A 22,970-nucleotide genomic window follows, 5' to 3' on the forward strand; every position below is an offset into this window, starting at 1 on the left:
AAGAAGAGACATCTTTGCAAATGCTTCTCTTCTGTACCACTGGATAGCAACTGTCCTAATTTACTGAAGAGATGGTGATCACATGAGAAGCACTGCTTTAATTCATGCTCGTTAATTCTCCTTAGAGCAAGTGTAAGTTTGGTTATGGCACGTTGCTTTGAAAGCAGTTGGGATGGCGAGGGACAATGAGAGAGTGTGTAAAAGAAACAACTGGTTCATATTCTGGGAACGCTGCCAGCATTTGATTCAAAACCAGAACAAGTGCTGGCTGTCATCTGAATCTGTGCTTAAAATAAAAGGAGGCGCATAAGAGCCTAGATTAACAGAAAGAAGGCCCAGTCCAACACTGAAACCTTAGTAAACGGGCTGGAAGCTGATGGGTACTATCTCTACATTTTTGGGACTTTAAATATGACTGCACATAATTTAACTGATAAAATATGATTTCCCTATCCCTTGTGTCTTATGAAATAAATAATGGTGTTTATGAAAACCGTGAATTTATGAAAATCGAAAGCACTAGAAATACAATTAAAATGAGCTTTTAAAGCAACTTCAGAAATGAGTATTAAGCCATGTCTCACATTACCTCATAACATATGAAACTGGTGACTTGTACGTGGTTAGTAATAAGCATTTTCAAATTTTTTCTAGAACCTCATTAATTCTGACGTTTGCGATTTGAAGACATTGGCTGAGCTCAAGTTCCCTTCTACGACCTTATATGTGCTATTAGGGAAGAAGTCAGTTTGCTACTCCAGTTAGCTTTACATAAGCCAGTCTGTAAATGGGTAATTAATTCCCACAAGATAAGTCACTTCTAATATTTTGTATAGCAGTTGTATAAAATTGACTTCATAATTGTAAATCATCATATGGATATGTGAAAGCAGGAATGAGAAAAGATAACTGAAAAAGTAGTACATATACACATTGAAACCATCCAAAAATGTGAAATGGGGGGTGTAGGAATGGATGGGGCAGTGATCAAAATAGGATGTGTGCGTGTACAAATCTGCCAAATGAACTAATTTATATTGAGTTTTTGAAGGTAATTGTTAATGTTCAGTTGTTTGATCAATCTTACATTCTTGTATCTGGCAATCTGAACAACTACACTGAAGATAACAATATGTAAAGTAACAACTGTTAATTTCCTATCATGTTTTGAAGCTTTATCCTTTTTATTGCTTTTGTGTTGCTTGGTTTTTGTCTATATTATTTTTTGTTTTTGTTTTTCCTCTTTTTTAAGAATGAAACACATCAATTTCCATAACCAGTATATGCTAATGAAAAGACAGAAAATATGTCCATCAACAAATTGCCAAAAAGCTCTTGGATTGTTAGGTATACATGGGTGGAAATAGATGTACATTTCTTTTAAAATATCATACAAACTGCTTCCTAGTTCAGACGGTTTCTGGTGCTCAAGCCCAACTAGGAAAGTTTTGCTCTAACAATGATTCTGCATTATGTGATTTCACAGGCCTTCGATGGCACAGAAAGGAGAAACTACTTCGAGTTCTTTATTACCAAAGCCGGCAACAAGAGGACTCCACCCTTCTTGTGTGGTGATGTATTCAATGGTTCAAACTAGCTTGTGAGTGGGTGGGAAATCCCACACAGTCCAGCTATCACAAAGTTAACCAGGATGCAGAATCGCTTTGTGCTGTTCTGCTTTAAATAAATACAGATAATTAAATAAACCTTTGCAGCAGTAGAATAAAGCACAAATCCAAACTTTACCCAGCCGAAGGCTGCTTTGGCCACTAGCCAGAAGCCAGAGGGCCGAGACTAATTTGCATAAAATTGAACAGATTGCTGCAGCTGCCATCCTTATTAATACCAAGACATAATCATAATCAGGGGACATTCTATCCACAGTGGAGCCACCTCCTATGTAGTGCCACCCATTGCTCTGTGGGACCCAAAGTTACTGATACGTGATCCTGCTTTAAAGAGAAAGACTTTTTCTAATAAAAAATCTTATTTACTAAACGAAAAAATCTAGCCCTTTTGATGAGCAGTACCATCAAGTGCCTTTTTACTTTGACTTCTTAAACGAAAACATTACAGAGATTTTTATGCTTTGTTATTGCTTAGGTTAAAATCAGTGTGTTGAAATTACTGAGACTGTTGATTTTCAATTTGATTCAAAGGAATTATGGTGGACTTTTCACAACTCAATTTTTTTTCATGTCTGCAAAATATTATTTATGATACAGTGACTGCTACCAGTTGCTGATGATGTCACTCTTGGCTTTTTACATTCTGTTACCCCGATTTCAACTCTAGGAAACTCTACACAGCGGTGAAATGCAGAAAGATGTCAAAGAGCATGTGCTATGACTTATCACGCCTGGAACATGCTGAGAACACAGACACTATGTAATGCCTGATAGAGTGCTTTTGCATCAGGGTATCAACAGCTCTCTCTTTGTCAGTAGTACTAAATGAATTGGAAGATTGCTGTTCTACAGTTTCTCAGTCAGAAGGCCTGTCAACAGCTTCATGCAGGCCAGCTGGGGAAAACAAACTCTTGGCCCACATAGGGATGACGTAATGTACAAGAAGCACTGGCAAGGACGGGGTGGATTATATTAAAAACCTATCATATTTGTTAGCTAACTGCGGATGACAGCATTGGAGTGTACAATAAAAAGCTTTTATGATGCTCTGAAAATCCTGCATTTACCACACGGGAATACATCTTGAGCTCATCTACTGGTCTGGAACAGCAGAAGTACTGTTGTTCTTTTCTGCTCATATGATGTATATTAATAGATTAAAAGAATCTTGAAATACTGACTTAGCACAAAAGTTTTTAGGTAGGTCTTAACATTTGATATATCCTGGTTTCTCTATCCTTATTATTTAAGCTCATTGAACTGTGATTAGGATTATTTACTCATTGCTATATAATTCGCACTGTGCACAAAGCTGTATCTAATAGCTGTATTTGAATCTATTATATAATGCTATATAGAATATATATTAGCATTATATATTATACATAATGATAATCCTGCACCAGGTAGTAGAGATTCTGTTGTTCAACCATATTAAGATATATAATTAAAATATAATATACAGTTCCTATCTTATTAGATAGAAAAAAATCTTATTGTTTTCTCTGACCACTTAGTATCATTTATTTTTGTGTCCTTTATCATCCATAAGCAATTCTTAAATTTATGGTACGGTTCCATTTTTTTAATTCTATGTGCATGTTTTTATTTTTAGCATTGGAATTTCCTCATGAATATTATGGAAACCCTCAAATGTAACATGATCCTGTTAAGGCTTGGATCTAAAATATCCCCGCAAAATGTTCTGTACAGAGTGGTGGGTTCTGGGAAAGTGTTTGGTTCATAGGGCCCTTGTCCTCATCAATATGTGATTCCATTGATGAGTGCAGACCTTACTGTGCTATTAGGAGATGTGGTCTCAGTGGAGGAGATGAGCCACTGGGGTTTGACTTGGAAAGGCACATCACACTCTTATTTTTGAAATCTCCTAAAAAAAAAAAAAAAGAAATTTCCTTTCTCTCTAGCTGCCATTGTTCAAGCAGCATTCCTCTGCCATGCCACCACATCATTTCCACCTTTGAGACAGTGACTGGGGACCAAAGGCTCTGAAACTGTGAGCCAAATAAACCTCTGCGCCTTTCAGCTCTAGGAGGCTGGCATTCTTGTTCCAGTGATAGAGAAGTGGCTAATCTACCAAAACCTGAAAGTTTCAAATTCCAAAGATAGTTCCGCCTTCTAAATACTTACTTTAACACTCTACATTTACACTCACCTATAATTCCATGGTCCTTGCTCTGGAAGTCAAAAGCTGCAAATATCTTCTGTCCTTTTGTCTTTGTATGGCCATCACCAGGAGCCTTACTCCTTTCTCTTTGATGCCCTCAGTTATTTTTTGTGCCTTGTGTCCTCTTTCTGAACCATTATTGCATTCATAAGATTTAACTTCAAACTTTTCTACAGATTGGCGAATGACCTTTAACTTCTGGATGCTCCCTCCCAAATACATGAGGTAGGCCAGCCTAGCATAGTTTTAGCTCACTTCCTGGGGATTCCAACTCATTCAATGACACCTCTCTTGTGAAGGGGAAACCCTCTGTGAACCTAAAGAGAGAGAATTCTAATCTGATGCAACCATTAATTCATAGCGCTGGTACTGAAAATTGTGTTTTGACAAACAAAGGTATCAATCTGCCTTACCTCTATTTATCAATGCATGTTCATTCATGTCATTGTTTTGTTTTGTTTGTTTTATCTTGTTTTGAGACAGGATTTCACTGTATAATTCAGACTGGCCTTGAACTTAGTATGCAGCCCAGACTGGCTTTCCACTTGCTGTAAGCCGCCTGCCTCAGCCTCCTGAGTGCTAGTTCATGCCTTTCCATTGGACCAATTTCTTGTGTCTGTTTTGTGTTTTCTGTCCTAATTCTCCCTTCATAATCACATTTGATTGATATGGTAAGATAGGCTAAGATGATTTTATCTCAGAACAGGTTTCCAACCTGAGACATCTGAATTGTGAATCCAAAGAAGAGACTAGGCATGTAAGTAGTTTAGTACTATGATAATGTAGGCAGAAAGAACTTCATTGGCTCAAACATCATGTAATAGTTTTCTACATAAGGCTTGTAATGTCACTGGGTCTAGGAAATTTGGGTGCAGTATGGAATCTTCAGAGACTACATTGTTTCATGTAGTCTCTGAAGATTCAAGAATCTGGCAATACTCATACTAGTAACATACATTAGAGTTATAGGAGCTCTTGATCCATACAAGATTATGATGATGGTTTGGTTTAGCCTCTCTCCAAATATAATCTAACTTTTACAACCAAAGTAGCCAATACCAGCGTAAATTTCAGGTGACAGATGCATTTTTGTCACCCACCTTCCAGTCTTTATTCACCTCCATACCTTTAGAGGAATATATGGTTCCATTTCTGAAATCTGATCATTACTTAATTTTGTATTATCCAAATTATTGCTTTAGTCCCTAAATTTTCTTCTGTCTTTTAATATTTCTTCTGAAAATTTCAATTTTCCTCCAATAATAGGATATTTTCTCTAAAATATACATTTTTTTCCATTTGTTAAGTCACAGCCATTTTCTATCTCCCATTACCTACAATAGCAATTTTATATAACAGTTAAATAACTATAGTATCTAATTTTTTTATTTTTAAATTAAATTAAATTAATTTATTTGATGTAGGGTCTTGCTATACAGCTCAGATTTGTAGTTATCTTCCTGTCTCAGCTTCCCCAGTGCTGGGATTACAGGTGTGCACCATCATGCCCGGTATCAGTGAATGGTAGGGAATGCCTGGGGTTCTTGGTCATGAATGGCATGCATCACTGGGGATTGAACCCAGGTCCTTGTACTTTCCAGGCCGGCCCTTAGACCACTGTGCTATCTCCCCAGTCCCACTATCTAAGCTTAAAAGTGTATCCAGAACTAATTTGCCTTTGTTTTCACTTGTAGTCTAGAACTTAGTAAAGAAGAATATGTCCCAGTACTTGAAAAATAAATGTCTATTCCACTGAGTTATTTGTGCCTTGTAAGCCTATTATTTACCCTTTCTATCTTGCTGCCAAAATTCATTAAATATATAGGATTCAATGGAGACTGTATATTCCTCCCAGATTTTATAGTTAATCATTCTCTTACATGGTAAGTCCATGCATTCTCCCATTTATGGGAGAATTTGTGTTAAAAATGTGTAGTCTAAATCTTCTTCCAGCAAGTGAGAAGGATGGTGAGATAGCTCAGTGAAATGAGTGCTTGCCTGGTGAGTGCAAGGTCCTGAGTTTGATCCCTGGTACCACAAAAAAAAAAAAAAAAAAAAAAAAAAAAAAAAAAAAGAAAAAGAAAAAGTCAAGATCACTTAGGGCTGGCCAGATAGGTCAGAAGATTAAAGCACCTGCTCAGGCAGACACAAGGTCTGGGGAATGCTGTGCCAGCCTCCCCCTCCCCCTCCCCCCCGGGAGCACTGAGATGGTGATTGAGGCTGGGAGTGGTGACACCTCTAATCCCAGTGGTTGGGAGGCTGAAAAAAGGAAGATCACTGCAAGTCTAATCTGTGTAGTGAGACCCTGTAGACCCTGTACTAAATACATAAAAAAGGAAAGTGAGAGAACATTCTAGAAAAACTAGGTTGTTGATATGAATGAATTCTTAGTCTGCTCCATTAATACACACTTATACCACATTTAATTATAAAGTTAAATACCTATACAGCTGAAATTCACATGCCATCTCTGCCTGTGTTTTATTGAACCATTAGTCTCACCACTTTCTACAAAGTCTTTCCAGTTGTTACACAGCATTTACAGCATATCCGAGTGGCCTGGGGCATGTTCATATTGTTGGGCTCTCCTGTTCCTCCATTAAGCTTCTGTGTTGGTCTGTGTTTTGGTTCTGCTCCATTAAGCTTCTGTGTTGGTCTGTGTTTTGGTTCTGCTCCATCTCTTCCTGAGGAAGCTAATCTAAGACTTCCCAATGTGTGAATCTTCCACCTGTGATGCTAAGGAATAGACCAAATTATATTTCCCCTTTCCCAATGGGAAATGACACAACTGAAAGCAAATAAACAAACAAACACAAAAAAGCTTCTGAACTTAGGATATCTTTTCACAGAAGTATTGTGTCATTAACATTCTAAGTCACTCTTAGAAAATACTTTCTTTTATTTATTATAATTTTCAGAAAAGTTGAAAACCAGCCTCTGGGTTCAACAGCAAAATATAGCTAAGCTGGTTCTACTTTCTGTTGCTATATTCCCTATTCCCCAGGCATTTGTGAGTACTGGATTATGGTTTTCTTTTTCACTTCTCCAGTCAAAAAATAAAGCCATTAATCACATCAGTGAATGCAGATAGACACCTGGAGAATTTTAGCTGAAGATATTTCTCCTGGAGAACAAATGTTTTGCATACTTGTCTCCTGCATAAACCTGCCAGAGAGGTATGGGCCATGACCTTACCAGGTTCACCTCTGAATTCTCCATGTTTCTTTGAGCTGTGAAGAACATGTACTTGGAACTCTGTAAATATTTATTGTTCAAAGAGTAAGTGAGGGAATATTGATAGTTGTAAGAGAATATAAATAGCAGAAGAACATCCTGGGAATAATACAATGTGTTTACAAGTACACATAGAGCATGAGTATACCTGCAGAAATGATGCCTGTGCTAAGTGAGTGGTTAAGCATCCTAGAACAACAGTTTTAACCTTTCTGGTTCATTCTATGATGTAACTATGGCTCGATGAATCCCAATCCTTCTTACATATATAAAATCCTGAATATTAAATTTAGCATTGTCCCTATGGGATTCAGACTCTGTTTGAAATACCCTCTAAATTCATTGTCCCGTACATTCTTTTGTTTGATTTATTTTTATGTTTTTAAGTCTAATTTGTCTGTCTCTTATTTCTGTTTCTCTCCTCTAACACCTTTTATGCTTCTTTATAAATCAAGAATGAAGGAGAGGGAAATAAACATGCCAAATATTTTCCACTCTATGTTTTAAAATTTGTTTTACAAGGAAAGCGTATTAAGCATCTGTTTTATAGTTCTAGAACTGCACCTGCTTGCTCTTGCACTGTCTGGAAAGAGGCAAGTAAATCCTCACAGTGCTCTTCCCCAGTCTCCTCATTCACTCTAAATGAGGACAAGAGCTTGGAAAGTCTTCTGTGGCTCACCAAGCCTCTGTGAATGCCAAAATGGGCCTCTGGCTCAAGTCTACATTTCCTTCTATTAAAAAGGTGAACTGCAAAGTAGGTTCTGAAAAGTTAATCCTTATAATTTAAGCCCTTATTTGTTCCACATGAACTAACTTCCAGATCGTTACTGAAACAAATTTTCTTTTATTTGTATATTCAAATACGTATGATTCACTTAAAAAGCAGTCTCACTGAACCACATTTGCATATCCTAATTAGTTTAGCATGTTCATTTTCCATTCACATGTTTTTCAAATAAATGCTTTTGAAGAATAGCAGAATTTAACTAACATCTGAGGCCGCAAGTTCACAAAAAGAAAATAAAGAAGAAAAAGCTGACACACATACTAGCTAAAAAAGGCAAGAATTTCAATGTGTGTTACAGAGGATGTGGATTTGATTCTTGTTTCATAATGGAGGCTTGATTTCTGTTTAGTGAGTACCAGGATGTGGGCGGCTTCAAGGCAGGATCAACCTTGTATTGCTGTAACCCACCCAGTGTGGTAATCGAAGAAACATTCTAAGACGAATACATATGTAGGATTTACCAGAATTTGAAAAAATAGTTTTTAAGTCTAAAATAAACTAAGGATACAAAGGCTATACTAGTACAGAAATAGAAGGGTAGAAAGCTACTGTGGGGAAATAAAAAAGAAATCATTCCTGCACTCTGGAAGGCTGAGGCAGAAGAATTCAAGACCATGCTGGGAAATTTAGTGACTCAATGAGACCCTGTCTCAAAATAAGAATAGTATTTTTACAAGTCTACTGAGGTATACCTCATGTGAAAGCTCCAAATTCAAGCCCAGTAGTGAAAGACAATTAAGAAAAGAGTAGAAAAGTGTCCAATACCAAAACATTCTCTCAGAAGCAGCTCCACACCGTATGCAATATGAACTACACAATTTGCCAATGATTTTCAAGAAAAATTTAACAAAACAAACAAGCAAACAAACAAAAATCCATTTCAGATTTATGGTTTCAAATACACAATTATCTATCCAAATTTGTTTCTATGATTTATTAACTCCTACAAATACATAGAACACAAAGTAAAGTGATGCCAGGAATATTTTCAGTCCTGTTATGCAGGATCATGTTGCTGAGCTTGGCTTCTTCCATGAGTGCCCACTCATAATTCTGGAATTTTTATTTCAACCAACACTCTCAGCTGATCATGTTATCTTCTTTCTTTTACAAAGAAGAAAACATAGGAAACAGAATTTCTGTCTTTTCAGTCAGTTCAGGTCATGGATCATGACGAGGCTTCCCATTCAAGTAGTTATTTCCACCCACTGTCACTGCATTTTCTTATTTACAAAATTATTAGATACATCTAACTTATCTGAAGTAGTTTATAAAGCTTTTATATATTTCAAAAAAATAGCCTTTTTGCATTATTATCCATTCTTTAAAGAAAGACTGAAGAAAGTGATTTTGAGTTCAGAGGGTTACCCTGTATTGGAATATTTTTTTGTTCTATTGGCTATTTGAAAGTGAAATATACTCAACAAATTAAATCAACAAATGGTGTTTGATATTAAAGAGCTCAGACTGTGTATCATGTTAGGGATAAGCAGCTCTGAGTTACAAAAGCCCAGAGTGTCCTTGCCCACTGGGATCCTTTACAATCCACTTGCAGGCAGTACAGACCACTTAGGTGTTTGGAAGAGGAATTCTAATAAATAGCAAGACTAGTTCTGGTCCTGGAGCTGAAGAAGAAGTTTAGAAGGCAGGCAAGATTCTCATTAGGGTTGGGATGAATTTGGGGGCAAGCTCCAAACTAATACGGACTCACCAAGAGCCATAAAACCTTAAATAAGCCCCATATTCCACATTTAGTGAAACATATTGAATACCAAATAGACATATTACCCATGCTGAACAATTTTGTATTGTTTGTACAAGCTTACTCTCATATTTTTATGTACCAAGATGTTAATAAAGGAGAATAAAGAATAAAGGAGATAACCCAAACTTCACTAAAAGCATGAATCTGAGAATGGAATGGATGACATATGTTAACAGGGTGTCACTGCCACACATTTCTTCTTTTATTTGCATTTCTTAGGACCAGAGGAATGTTGAAACAAATCTGTGAGTTAGCTCAGAGAGTACAAATGGGAGGGTATCTGTGCTCCAGCTGAAAAACGTACGATTGGTGTCATGTTAGAGATCCTTTCCAAAGTCCCGTTGCCTTCTTGTGTGAGAAATGAAGTCGAGGCGGTTGGCAGTTCTTGTCAACAATGTGTCGAGCCCTGCTTGTACAATGCTGGGGCAGCAGAGCTTTTAAACAGAAACACCAGAACCTGCGAATTACGTGTCTGTGATTAGTGCCTGATGCTGTGCACAGTGCGTGGCCGGGGCTGCTAGTGGAATATCTTCTTTACACAAGCAATCAATGCTCTGCTCTCTGTTAATCACATTCATGCTGAAGAGATCATCTGGCTGCAATCAATTCTGAAGCATGAAAACGTTTGTTTCTTCCCTTTCCAGATTCATCAATGCAAACACATGAAATGTCATTTTTGCCTAACTATAGACATCGACTTTCACAACAAACATAAATAATGTATATAAATTAAAAACCATATCAAAAATGCTTACAGCTCCTTTATTCAAAATAGCGAGAAGGATGCTACTTTACTCCCACAACTAAGATCATTCCAGAAAGTTTAAAAATTTTAAGAAGACAAACTATAATCTCTAATAATAGCTTTGCTCTAATTTATTTTCCAAATGAATACCAGATGCACCTTTCCTATTCCACTTTCAAACATCCACAGCCTAATTGTACAGTGGTAGTTACAAAGAACATACCCTTCTGTTTAAAGAAAGCCTGCCTCGCTAAATCATGTGGTTACCTGGCTGGTAATCACGACTATTCTCAATAAATTATGTAGTTCCAAAGAAAGTTTGTGTTACTAGTAAGTTAATTAATGGAAAAAGTAATTAATATGTGAAGAAAAGTTTTCAAACTCAGAAAAAACCTGATTTTTGATCAATGCTTTAAACTGTGGCTGTGCATTTTGGCATGGTTGGCATGTCTTCTTCAAAATCATATTTAGAATTTAATAACCTCTCTTAGGCAAACATCAATTAGAAATAGGAAAAGATACAAATATCAAGATAGTTAAAAGGCAAAAATATTCATTTATATTATAGATTGCTTCTATCTACATCAGTGAAGCACTATATAATGTTTTAGTGAATGTGAAGCTCATTCAAACAAAAAATCAAGCAAATTACCCTCAAGGAACTTAAACTCTATTAGAAGCAAGAAACGTATGTAGAAATTGCATTCATGAAGTCGCATTCCCTTTTGAGAATTGTCTACTCAAAGCTTTGACTGTGCCTGTCAGTAGAAAATATACAGAATTTGTGGACTTGACCTTCATTTTGGCTTCATTCCATTTTTCTTCCACTCTAAATTCATTGCTTGTTGGTGCTTTATTTTGACATGTTGTTGTGATGTATCTTAATTAATTTCTGTGACTCAAGGTATAAAATCAAGGCAAAATATGTGGGAAATCATTAAGTGCAAAATTTATATAATGAAATTATGTTTTAGGAAGATAATCCAAGCGGGAGTTCAGAATGTGGGTTAGAATGAAGCGAGAGGAATCATTTGAAATGTCATTGTTCAATAATGACACCAAAAGTTGAGCTTGGGTATTGTAAATATGCTGAAGTGGATGAGGTACACTTGGCCTTCTACTGGGTTTGTATTGACCATCTACACATAGACTATAAGAGAGAGGAGATGGGGAGGGAATCAAGATACATACTGAGTTTCTTGTCTAAGTGACATGAATATTGTAGTCTCAGATGGATTTGGAACACTAGAAGAAAAAGGAAAGGTAGCAAGATAATGACTTTAAATTTAGACAGCAGCATACATGTGTCCATAGGTAGAGGCATTCAATTGACAGTTGTAAGTGCAGATTTCTGGGTGAGAAGTATGGCTAAGGGCAACTATAGAGGTTTATATTAGCAGAAAAAGAAGAAAAAATCAATGGAAACCTGAAGACAACAGCAACATTCAAGAGCTGGACAGAAGTGAATGTACGTAGGAAGTCGGAGAAAATTTGTAAGTAGACTGAGTAATGGAAAATAGGTCAAAAGGAGATTGAATTTCAAAATTAGGATTCTGAGGACCCTGTCATCTATCTCTAGTGTTTCAGAAAATACCAGAGTTACTATTTAATAAATGTCATTAAAGAAGCAACACATGATCGAGTATTCAGTGAAAAAAAATGATTGTAAAGGAAACACTATCTGGACAATGACTGTGTTCTTGGTATTCTTTATAAGAACAAGAGTGGAAGAGTGAGGTTGTAGGGAGTGAAGGTACAGAGGCAAGAAAAGGGGAGTGATTTTTTCTGCTGAGTCACAGGAACAGAGACCTTTGTGGAAAATTATGCAACGGCCCAGTGCTTTCTGTGGACAATAAGGTTAGTGGTGAAGACAATAAGAGCAACTCTGTTAAGGACAAAGATTTGGGGATGGGGATGAGTAGTAAGACAGGTAGCAGGAGAGGATTGCAGGATAGTTCTTGGGGAAAAGGGGGCGTATTGGGAATCAGGATGTCTAAGTTCTATCCTGGGTCTGTTAGCTACAGAATCTTCAGGAAAACCACATCTCTGGGCTCATCTCTATATGGAAGAGCTTGCATAGAAGGGAAGATCTTGATGTGAGGAAAGCAGACATTTGTATATGCACTTTGAGACCTAACTGTGCTTCTTAGACTCTAAGGGTTGAGAGAAGGGAGAAAAAGAGAAGTCGTATACAGAGAGGCTTTGAGTAAGCCAGAGGAATTTTTAAAACTTCCTGCTCAACCCATGTAAAAGCATAATATGTGGCTTTCAAAAAAGAAAAAGGAGTAGATTTGTCAGATTCAGTGGATAAACTATAAAAACATCAGAAGCCCACTTGGATCAACCTCCTTCCCATTCTGCTACCCATGGAAAAGGTGCCTTTCATGAGCTGAATGCCACAGATTCAGGAGATCCTAACTGGCCAGTGGCTCTGCTGCCCTGCCCAGCCTCTCACCCAACTTGACCAACGATTGGTCTTCTGTGTGGCCCTTCCTAATCTCTCTTCCCCACCCCTTGGCTAGTGGTTTGGAGCTAGTTTTGGTCTTCAAATTTCTCCTTTCCTCTTGCTTACCTCAGATGCACAAACTTCCTGCTGGTGGCCTATTTACACATCCGATGAATGATTAGAAGTAGGGATCTTATTGTTATTGGTTCCACTTATCTATCCTGCCTAGGGAGACAAAGTTTAGTAATGCCAAACATTAAAACATTTTGCAGTGGAGTCTTACTGATTAATGCAACATGTGAAACTTTTGCTTTTATGTTTTTTCATTAAGTGAAGTAGTTTCAGTTCATATAAAACAGACACTTGCTATCTTTTCCTTATCTCCCAACAGGAGATAATTACAAACAGCTTTTAGAAATCTCCTATTCAAGAGGATGCCAGCCGGCCACTGTGTGATGTGGCCTCAGTCACTAGAAACACTGGCAAGGAGCCAAGGCACTTGCGCCTTGGAGTTCAGGGTGAAAAGAGTCTATTTTTTTTACCATGGTCTGGAGATAACAAATGTTAAGAGGTCCCAGGTCTGATGAGTGGAAGATGAACCCAGGTGCCTGTAACATAAGATCAGATCTTTTATGTGCCAAATGTATTTATCTTTTTTTTCCCTTTAAAAAAGTCAAATTATAATCGTTCATGGAAGGAATTGTTTCACACTTTAAATGAATGCGCATGACTGAGTGACATGAACCATGCCTATGTGACATTTCAATAATATGATTTGTATCTGAGAATTTGTGTACAGCACAAAGTTTTTTTATTGGATAATTCTGATAAATCATATCAAATACAATGGAAAAATGTCACTGAGAATTTTGAGCAGAATAATATTTCTCAAACTTGTTTTGATCACTGCCCTCACAGGTGTCTTTGTGACATGTTGTTCAAATATCTCTCTGCAGGATATTTTAATGGACAGATATTTGTATGTCTACTTCTCTGTGTAAAATATTTTTATTAGTCCCAAAACAATTTTTAAGCGATATTACTTCTTATGAAAAATAATGGAGGGACAGCCAGATAGCTCAGCAAACTAAAGCAACTGCTTAGGCAGGCTCAGCGACCAATCCCAGGAGTGCTGTGTTGGCCCTGACCCCGGGGAGACAACTGAGTGAGATGGTACGTGCCTGTAATCCCAGTGCTTGAGAGGCTGAAAACAGGAGGATAACTAGGAGTCTGATCTGTGTAGTGAGACCCTGTAGACCCTGTACTAAATGTATGAAAAAAAAAGAAAGAAAAAAATGGAGTAGAGAGAAGGCCAAAATCCAGACACAATTTTTGATGCACACAATTTTTGATGCACAAATGATTCCTCCTTGAAAGACATCCTATGACTATGATACATGTGTACCCATGTTTATAGCAACATATTTCATAAGCATGAAATCTTGGAAGTGGACTCTATGTCTGTGAAGATATGAACAGATATAGCAAATGTACCTAAGGGTGTAAATGCCCTATTCTGCTGTAAAGAAAGATGAACTGGAGTCATTTCTAGTACAGTGGGTACATCTTGAGACTATGATGTTAAATGAAATAAATAAGTCATGTAAGCTATTGCATGTGTTTTAGGTACTTACTACTGAAACACAATAATTTGTAGAAGCTTCAATCCATAGTCAAGTTTCCAAGACAGGGTGGCACAGAAGAGGGGTATGGCAGAGGAGAAATTGCGGACTGGAAGCAGCAAGCACTCAGGACAGGAAGAAATTATCTCCAGGCCATTCCCAGAATGATCCACCTCTTCCCATCAGGCTACACCTCCCAGCATGATATCAAGCTATACTCCCATCAGTGGGGTAATCCAGTTTTATGTACTTGTGGTTCATACCAAACACACAGAGTCCAGTCCCCTCCAAAAAGTCCCACCAATGAGAGTATTAGGTTTTAGGGAGACATCTAAATGTAAGCCACAACAGCATGGCTTCTTTTATATGAGAAATACAAAATGTAAATAAATTAAAGAGCAAAATAAAAGATAAAAGGAGACCAAGAGATGGAAGGGGAAGAGTGGAGAAGGAAAATATTGAAAGAAGAATTAGGATGGATTATGTCCCTCTATATACCTGAAACATAAGATAAGATCTTTTATGTTTCACACATGTTTATCCAAATTTGGTATTTACAATGAGTGTAATCCTTACATACTGGACACATACTAATAAAAATAAAAATTATATATGTATGCAACATAGCTAATTGTAAAACTAGTTCGTATTAGTTCACTGAAATGAACAGTTAGTGCTTATATTGTTTGATCAATTTTGCATGCTCATATGCGGTGACCTGAGCAACTACTTTGAAGATAGCCATATGCAGTATAATAACCATTGTTCATTTCCTGTCTTGTTTTGAAATTTGGAATGGTTTTTGTTTTCTTTTCTCTTTAAAATAAAAAAAAACCATACACAAATTTGTGAAAGTTGCCTCAGACCACCTCAAGACATAAAACTAAGTCAAGGGGAATATTTTCATTGCTCTTTCATGACAGAGGGCATTTCCATGTCATTAGTATTGATTTTAAATCCATTGATCCATTGGCTTCCATGATGAATTTAATACCTTTCTTCTGATTCTGTGGATTTATGAACATTTTCTTCCTAAATGGAAGAGGAGGGCAAGAATGAAAGGAATGCTATCTTTGACTCCTAAAAGTTTCTACATGTGATGCAGATATTTCTGATTGAATTCTTGCTCAAGATTATCTTGCCCTGAATTGCCAGGGCCAAATTTTTAAGTTTTTATGTAATAATAATAATAATAATAATAAATATATATATAGTAACTCATTTTTAATTATTTTAAAATATTGTTTGATCCAAACTATGTATGAGATACATGAATCATAACATGCATGTTGTACAATGATGAGATGTGAAAACAAATCATCTTGGTGGTACTGAAAGACTTGTAAGAAAAAGCATAAATCTGACCTTAGAACAGAAAAGAAAGTGTGAATGACCTGAGGGCTACTTCCCCAGAAGAGACAAAATCAATAGGGATAAAAGAAATGTATATATGCTTGTAAGAGAAACAGGAAAAAATCAGATACATGTATGTAGAGAGAGGTTCAAACTTACAGCATAAGACATAACAATGAAAGAACCTAAGTAAGAGAACATGATTGCCTCCTGGGAATCAAACTCAGAACCTTGCGCTTGCCAGGCAGGCTCTGTGTCACTGAGCTATATCCCCCAAACCTGGATGCAATATATTTTTGTCATTTTCTTGGTTGTAATTTTGAGCTGCTCTTTATCCCTGCCAAAGTGATTGTCCTATGTAAAATGAGAAAAATAACATTAATTTAATTGGACTTTTTTTGAAACTTTGAGAGATTGAGAAGGTAATTAATATACAAATCATTGCTGGAGTTGTAAAAGTATATTGGTTCATACTGGACATATGTTTCAATATGTTGAATTTTTAAAGAAATTCTGTCATTTCTGGTGATCACAATCGAGGTGAGCATATTAGACAAGTCTGCAGTCCTATTACCACATTCAGAGATTCACTGGCCTCGTAGAAAGCAGTTAGATTTTCCAGTCATTTGGCAAGATGTATTAGTTCCTGAGAGTTGGTTCTCAAATGAAACTTTTTTTTTGAGTTGCTCTATTTGTCAAGGGAGACTTCAAATGTACTCTGGATCAAAGTATAGCCAGTAGTAACCAGTGGAGTAGGAACCATCTAATTCTATTCTTGTCTTCCTAGTAACCACTCAAACAACTATGTCTAACCTATGGACACAGGTTAGGGTTCTCCAAGTCATACTTAGCTAACAGATTACTCTCTTCCTTGCTTATATTCAAAAACCATCTGTCAAAGGAGTGCCCATCATCATACATTTTTTACTTGTTTAGAATTACTGAGTTCAACTTTATGTTCATTGAATTCTTGTTCTCTTTGAAAAGTTTTCCACTGAGGACACAGTTGAGCTGAGGAGAGACCAAGGAGGTATATTCAATGGGGATACCTCAAATATGAAAAATATGTAAGTCATGCTTAAAACTGTTATTTTAGCTCTAGAAGTAGTAACCTTTGCTAAAAAGGCTAAAGATATGTATATGTGAAATGTATAAGTTTGTTGTTATGCATTCTCCTCCTCTATTTGTTCCATGGCTGGTAGAAGTTACAACACAAGGGCTTCCTGGCATGAGGCAGCTGCTAGATCTCCCTCATAGTGGGTGGAGTGCTATTTTATAGTCTTACATGATGAAGACTAAAACCAACCATCGTGATAACTTTGCTCCAGTGAACATATTTGATGAAGAAAATGGCCAAGGTGATTCTGAAAACTTCTTCTTTGTACATTTTGATAAACTGTAGAATAATGTCTAAGAGATAAAGTAAATATGAAGTGATTTGTTATGAAAGTTAACATTACAGTGAACATATCCCTCCCTGTACTTTCCTGAAATATTTAGTCATCCAGAAATGCACTCCATAAGAAAAATATTAAGAGAAAACACTTTTATTTATTATTATTATTTATTCATTTTAATGAGAAAATAAAATAGCAATGAAATTGTTTCAAAACAGGTTAGTTGGACAGTTACAATAATTAATACATTGCATATTGTTGTCTTTGTAGTGGTTTTTCAGGGGACAAGTTGCAGACATGATATCTTGTCTAAACACTATTAGTACAAGCCTTTCTTCTCACTGAACTAAGAGAAAGTAGCTGTATATCTATCCTAACTACTTTTTATATACACATATATTTTTTCACTACAAAATGGTCATTTATTTATATCCCCTTCTTTTTGCTTTGTTTTGTCAGAGATGGGTGTTCCATTGCTGTTAGAGAAGCTGTATTAGGAGAAGTCTTTAAAGGGCCTTTTAATACTTGATACCAGTTCAAATATTGTAGGTACTTGAATTCAGCAAAATAACCCAATATAGTCCATAATAATAGTAGGTTATCATCAGAACTGGTAATTGTCAGAAGTTGTTGACTTGAGCTTTTTATATCTTAGCATATTAATATGGCACTACTTTTTATATCTCGTGGTTATACCAGAAAACACTTTTTTTTCAGAAAACACTTTTAATAATTACATAATTTTTAAATTATGAGGTGTTAGATTCTTTATAATATACTTCACCCTAAAAGTGATTTGAGGCAATTTACAGTATAATATATGACAGGATCAAAATAAAGTTAGTAAGAAATAGTAAAATAATGGTAAAAACATTAAATGAACCAGAAAGCAATAGTATTACAAGATGGATGACTTAGGGAGAACTGGGAACATCCAATAGACCAAAGCGAAGAATAAAGCATGACTAACTACAAAGTTCAGGTGTTCATGGGATTGAGATGGGACTCTTGGCATGTAGACCATCTCCTATGGTCTTTCAGCAGTGAGTAAATATTGTCAAGTTAAGTAGAGTTTTCAAGTTTAATACATTTCTATAATAATATATTTTAAAATGTCAAAAACCCATCATTTACCTTAATCCTTAATCTATGAAAACACAATAAATTAGAAAAAATTATGTAGGAATCCAAGAAGAATAGGCAGTGCATGGTCCATTTTAAAGAGATGAAATATCCAGAAAAGAGCAGGGTAGGGGAGGTAGACAAGCTTTTCTATTGCTGGGAAGTACTTGTCAGAGATAAAATTATTTTTTAAAAGAGTTCCTTGCAAAGATTCTTTATTTTTTGTACAAAAACAAAACAATATCTAGCATAATCATGAAGGCAAAATATATTTTAGTAATAGTCATGTGATAAGAGCTATTCAGTATGGCCATGCTTGCGATATTTTTGAGAGTAGATTTTTTTTCTATAAATTGAATTTATTTTGTACTTTCTCATTTTCAGTTTCCAGCCTTCCTTTCTAAGTAAAAGAGTAAGGTGGGAAAACCGAATGCTAGAACAATAATTCTTTAAACTTTTTAAAAATTCAGTCTATTTTTTTCTGCAACCCTTTCTTACCTTATTTAATTTTACTAGTGCTTTGGAATTTGATCCCCCCACAGAAGAGTGTAACACACCAGAAAGCAGAAACAACCTCAAATTCATTCTTTCCAAACAATAAAAATGTAGTCATCTTATTAATTTTTCCTGAGACAATATAAAACAAATGAAAACAAGTAAACCAAAAAACAAGACAACACACTCCATAAATAGCAGAGTATCTCTATGGGAAAAATAGAAGGTTAACATTATAAGATATTTCTTTCGGTCTCTACATTATAAAAATTCTATCTAACTAAAGTTGTTGAGAAGGGGGCATAACTTGTTTTTTAAAACTATTTTTGAAAAAAAACTAGTTTTGCTTCTCTAAATTTAGGTTCAAGTCAGTTGACTCAAACTTTAGGTGCATCATTAAGAATAGCCATTTAGGTAACAAATAATAAACTCTAAAAATCAATTCCTAAGTCTATTTACTTGAAATACAAAGTCCATAAAGCATCTTTACACATGAGATGAACTAAGTTGTAGGACTATATTGATATGTCACTCAGTGAATCATATGACTTGATGAATTATATAATTAACTCATTTATCTTATGACACAGATAAATGCAATTAGTATCACATCCAACCTTTTTCCAATTGCCATTTTTGTGGATTAAAAAATTAATATATGCTTCCAATATATACTAGTTTCTTTTTACTTGGGGAATTAGTTCAGAATCAAACAAAGTTATGTACTCACATCAACTTTTAGCTAAAGTTAGAAAAGTTGAATTTCACATGTGCAGAGCTCACATCAACTAATAAAATCGCTTATATTAACATAATTTACCAAATAAAATTTTCAATTCAATAATTAGTCTTAGTGCTGGCCAAATAGCTCAGTGGATTAAAGCACCTGCAAGCAGGGACAGGGACACTGGGTTTGCTGAGGGGCGTGCTGAGATGGCAAATGAGACTGGGCATGGCGGCGCAAGTCTGTAATCCCAGCTCTTGGGAGGCTGTAAACAGGCCGATCACTATGAGTCCGATCTAGTAGTGAGACCCTGAACACCCTGTAGACCCTTCCCTAAAATACAAAAAAAAATTAGTCTTAGATGAATAGTTTTCATAAGGGACTTCAAATTATTTCTGTATTTAACTTTTCTTATGGAAATGAATATTGTAGAACACCTGATAAATATACAATCAAAATCTGTCCCCATTTGCTTAAGATGATATCGTTCCAAATCCTGAAAAAAATCTGCTTTAGGGAATTTTATTTTTTTAAGACAAATTGATTTTTAAAAATTTAGTACATTGTAGGAAACATAAACAGAGAGATCAAAGTTTAAAGAATACCTTCATGGAGAGAACATAAATGTCAATTCATCCCATTTTTAGTATTTAAACATTAAATCTAGTACTAACTTTAGGAAGGAATTTATGATCAGAATGTATAGTTTAAGCTTTCTTTAACCATAGACCATGAGGAAGAGTAGAAGGTATACAATATATTGCTTTCTAAATAGTGAGTTATTTCCCTCCTCATGACCAAATCTTAATGCTCAAGTTGTTTTTTATAATGTATGAACTAAGGCATTTGTGAAGGTTAATTATAGTGATTTTCTTGGTACACAACATAGATAGTAAAAAACAATTAAAATCATCACAATCTCACCAGGAATAATTCTCTTTGTTTTGAAATTATGTAAATATGTTGCATAATTACATGTAAGATCTGCTATATAACATAAACTATATTAATATTGAATGTGCTATATATCATATAAAATATATAATGATTCAATATGTAAATGAATAAAATTGTATATTATAATCTCTTTTATAAACAAAACTTTTAAAATATGAGAATTGTAGATGTTGGAGCTATAGCTCGTACACTAAGGGCCTGCCTGGCAAGTGCAAGGTTCTGAGTTCAATCCCTGGTACTGCAATAAATAAATAAATAAATAAATAAATAAATAAATAAGTTCTAGATTATTAAATCTATATATATTTAAATCTACATTATTCTAATTTAAATCCATTATTAAATCCAATTTTTTCAAAATACATAATACAAAGCACTACTCAAAAGAAGCTCTAAAAGGAGAAAAAAATTGTACATTCCAAGGTTTAATGTATTTAATGTAATGCATCTTTCTCTTAAGGATTCATAAACTATAATACAATTGTTCCATGTAGTTCTATAGAGGGAAATCTTTTCAATTTGGTTAACCCAACTTGTGAAACTAATTTTACTAAAGACTCATCTTATGTTTCCAATGTTCTATTTAGTTAATATTTGGTGGAGCACACATTGGGTAACAAAGATTTTGAAAACTACATATGAATATTCCCTGACTTTCTCAGTTCTTTAATTAACTAATTACCACATTTTATGGAATTAAACTGGCAATAATACATAGCTAATAATGGTATAGTAGTCAGTAATAATAAGAGAATAAAAATCTACACTTGTCAAACTGTACAGACTGTTTTCAAGCTATTTCTACTGTAATATTAGGTGATCTGACCAATTTGTGTCTGTATATTCAAAATAGGATAGATATATAGACATTGTGTCTTAATTCAATGAATAGAAAGATTTGTTCTAATAGTGTTTGAGGACAGGATATCATATCTACATCTTGTACTAAGAATAACCACTAAGAAGACAACAATATGCAATGTATTAATTATTAAAACTTTCCTACTAATCAGTTTTTAAATTTTCTCAATGCTATTTGATAAAAAAATAAAATTATAAAAAAATTAGGTGATCGTCCAGCTATTAGATATTGCAATGGAAAGATAGTTCTAAATTATCATGATCTCCACCCAAAATGTCAGAGGTAAATTTACTTACTGAGAAATTCATTATTTTAAGTGCTTCTTCAGTAGGGTAAAAATCAAATTGTGTATTTTATGAAAATTGTGATTACACTAATTTAAATGCCAGCTTTCTGAAGACTTAAAGTTATCCTAAATATACATGCATAGAGCATTTTAATTACAATTCAATCTTGGAGTAAATATATATTTATTCTTTTCTACTTCAAAACAATTAAGGTATTTTAGAAACCACAAATCGTTCTAAAATAAATTTGCTTTGAAATCTGAGAATCTTCCATATGTTCTGTCTGCAAAAGTGAAGCAATCCCTGGTGAACAAGGCAAATTATTACTTTTAAGCAATAACAAGTGAAAAATTACTTTTGAGAGCATTCAGGAAATTTAATGTTGCACATTGAAAATTACGTAGTATTTCCATGGCCATAATTATTGTAAGAAGTTCTCTATTTGGTTGTATGGGGTAGATTGGTTTGCTGTTGTGGTTTCAGAATGATGGAAAGTAAGGTAGATATTTGGAACCTTTTTTCTTCTAGTTTTTGATTGTAAAATACAAACTAATGTAAATGACCAGGTTGCAATATACTTTGACTCTATAAGTACTGTAGAAACCAATGTAATTTTTCATGCTTTGTGAGGATCTAGTAACCCTTCATGTGTATCTAATTTTTTAAAGTTATTTAGATTCTCAAATGAACCATTTAACTGATTATATTTCCTGTTATGACTGTTTGAGTTTTGCATTACTTAGTTTGGTTTGTTTAAATTTATAAACTTTCTTACATACTGTTTAGTTTTTGTGATCAAAAATGTGTCAAGTTTCTTTGACATCAATGCCCTGAATCCAGAAAAAGCATTTCTTTAATAAAATATTTTGCATGAAATTTTTTTCTCTATACTAGCGAATACATATTATTGCCCCTTTAAATTCTTAGTCATGCTAAGGATTATTTTGTAAGAAAAGTCTCATTCATATGGCCTTATAAATTATACACTCTTTTCATAGAAATAGTTTTTCCCCATGTTGATATATAGTTGCATCTTGGTTGAAAGGAAATAGCTGTTGAAGAGCTGCTCTACAGGACCAATTTCTATTTCTTTCCAGATAGATGACTTTTGTATGGAAGTCACATTTTCATTATCTTTTTTCCCTATTAATCTCCTGCAGAATTCCATTTCAGCCTCATGTTTCTTAAATGGAGTGAGCAGGTAGGTTATATTAGATATCTGCAGACTTGCACATATACGTTATACATAATATTTCAGGCAGATAAAAAATTCCACTTTCATAGAATGCTTCACACAATTATTAAAGTGCTCACATCATGGCAACTCCCCTCCTCACCTCAATGGTTAGGTAAGTATAACT

Source organism: Octodon degus, unplaced genomic scaffold (genome assembly GCF_000260255.1).
Source record: "Octodon degus isolate 3935 unplaced genomic scaffold, OctDeg1.0 scaffold00016, whole genome shotgun sequence".
Taxonomy (NCBI): domain Eukaryota; kingdom Metazoa; phylum Chordata; class Mammalia; order Rodentia; family Octodontidae; genus Octodon; species Octodon degus.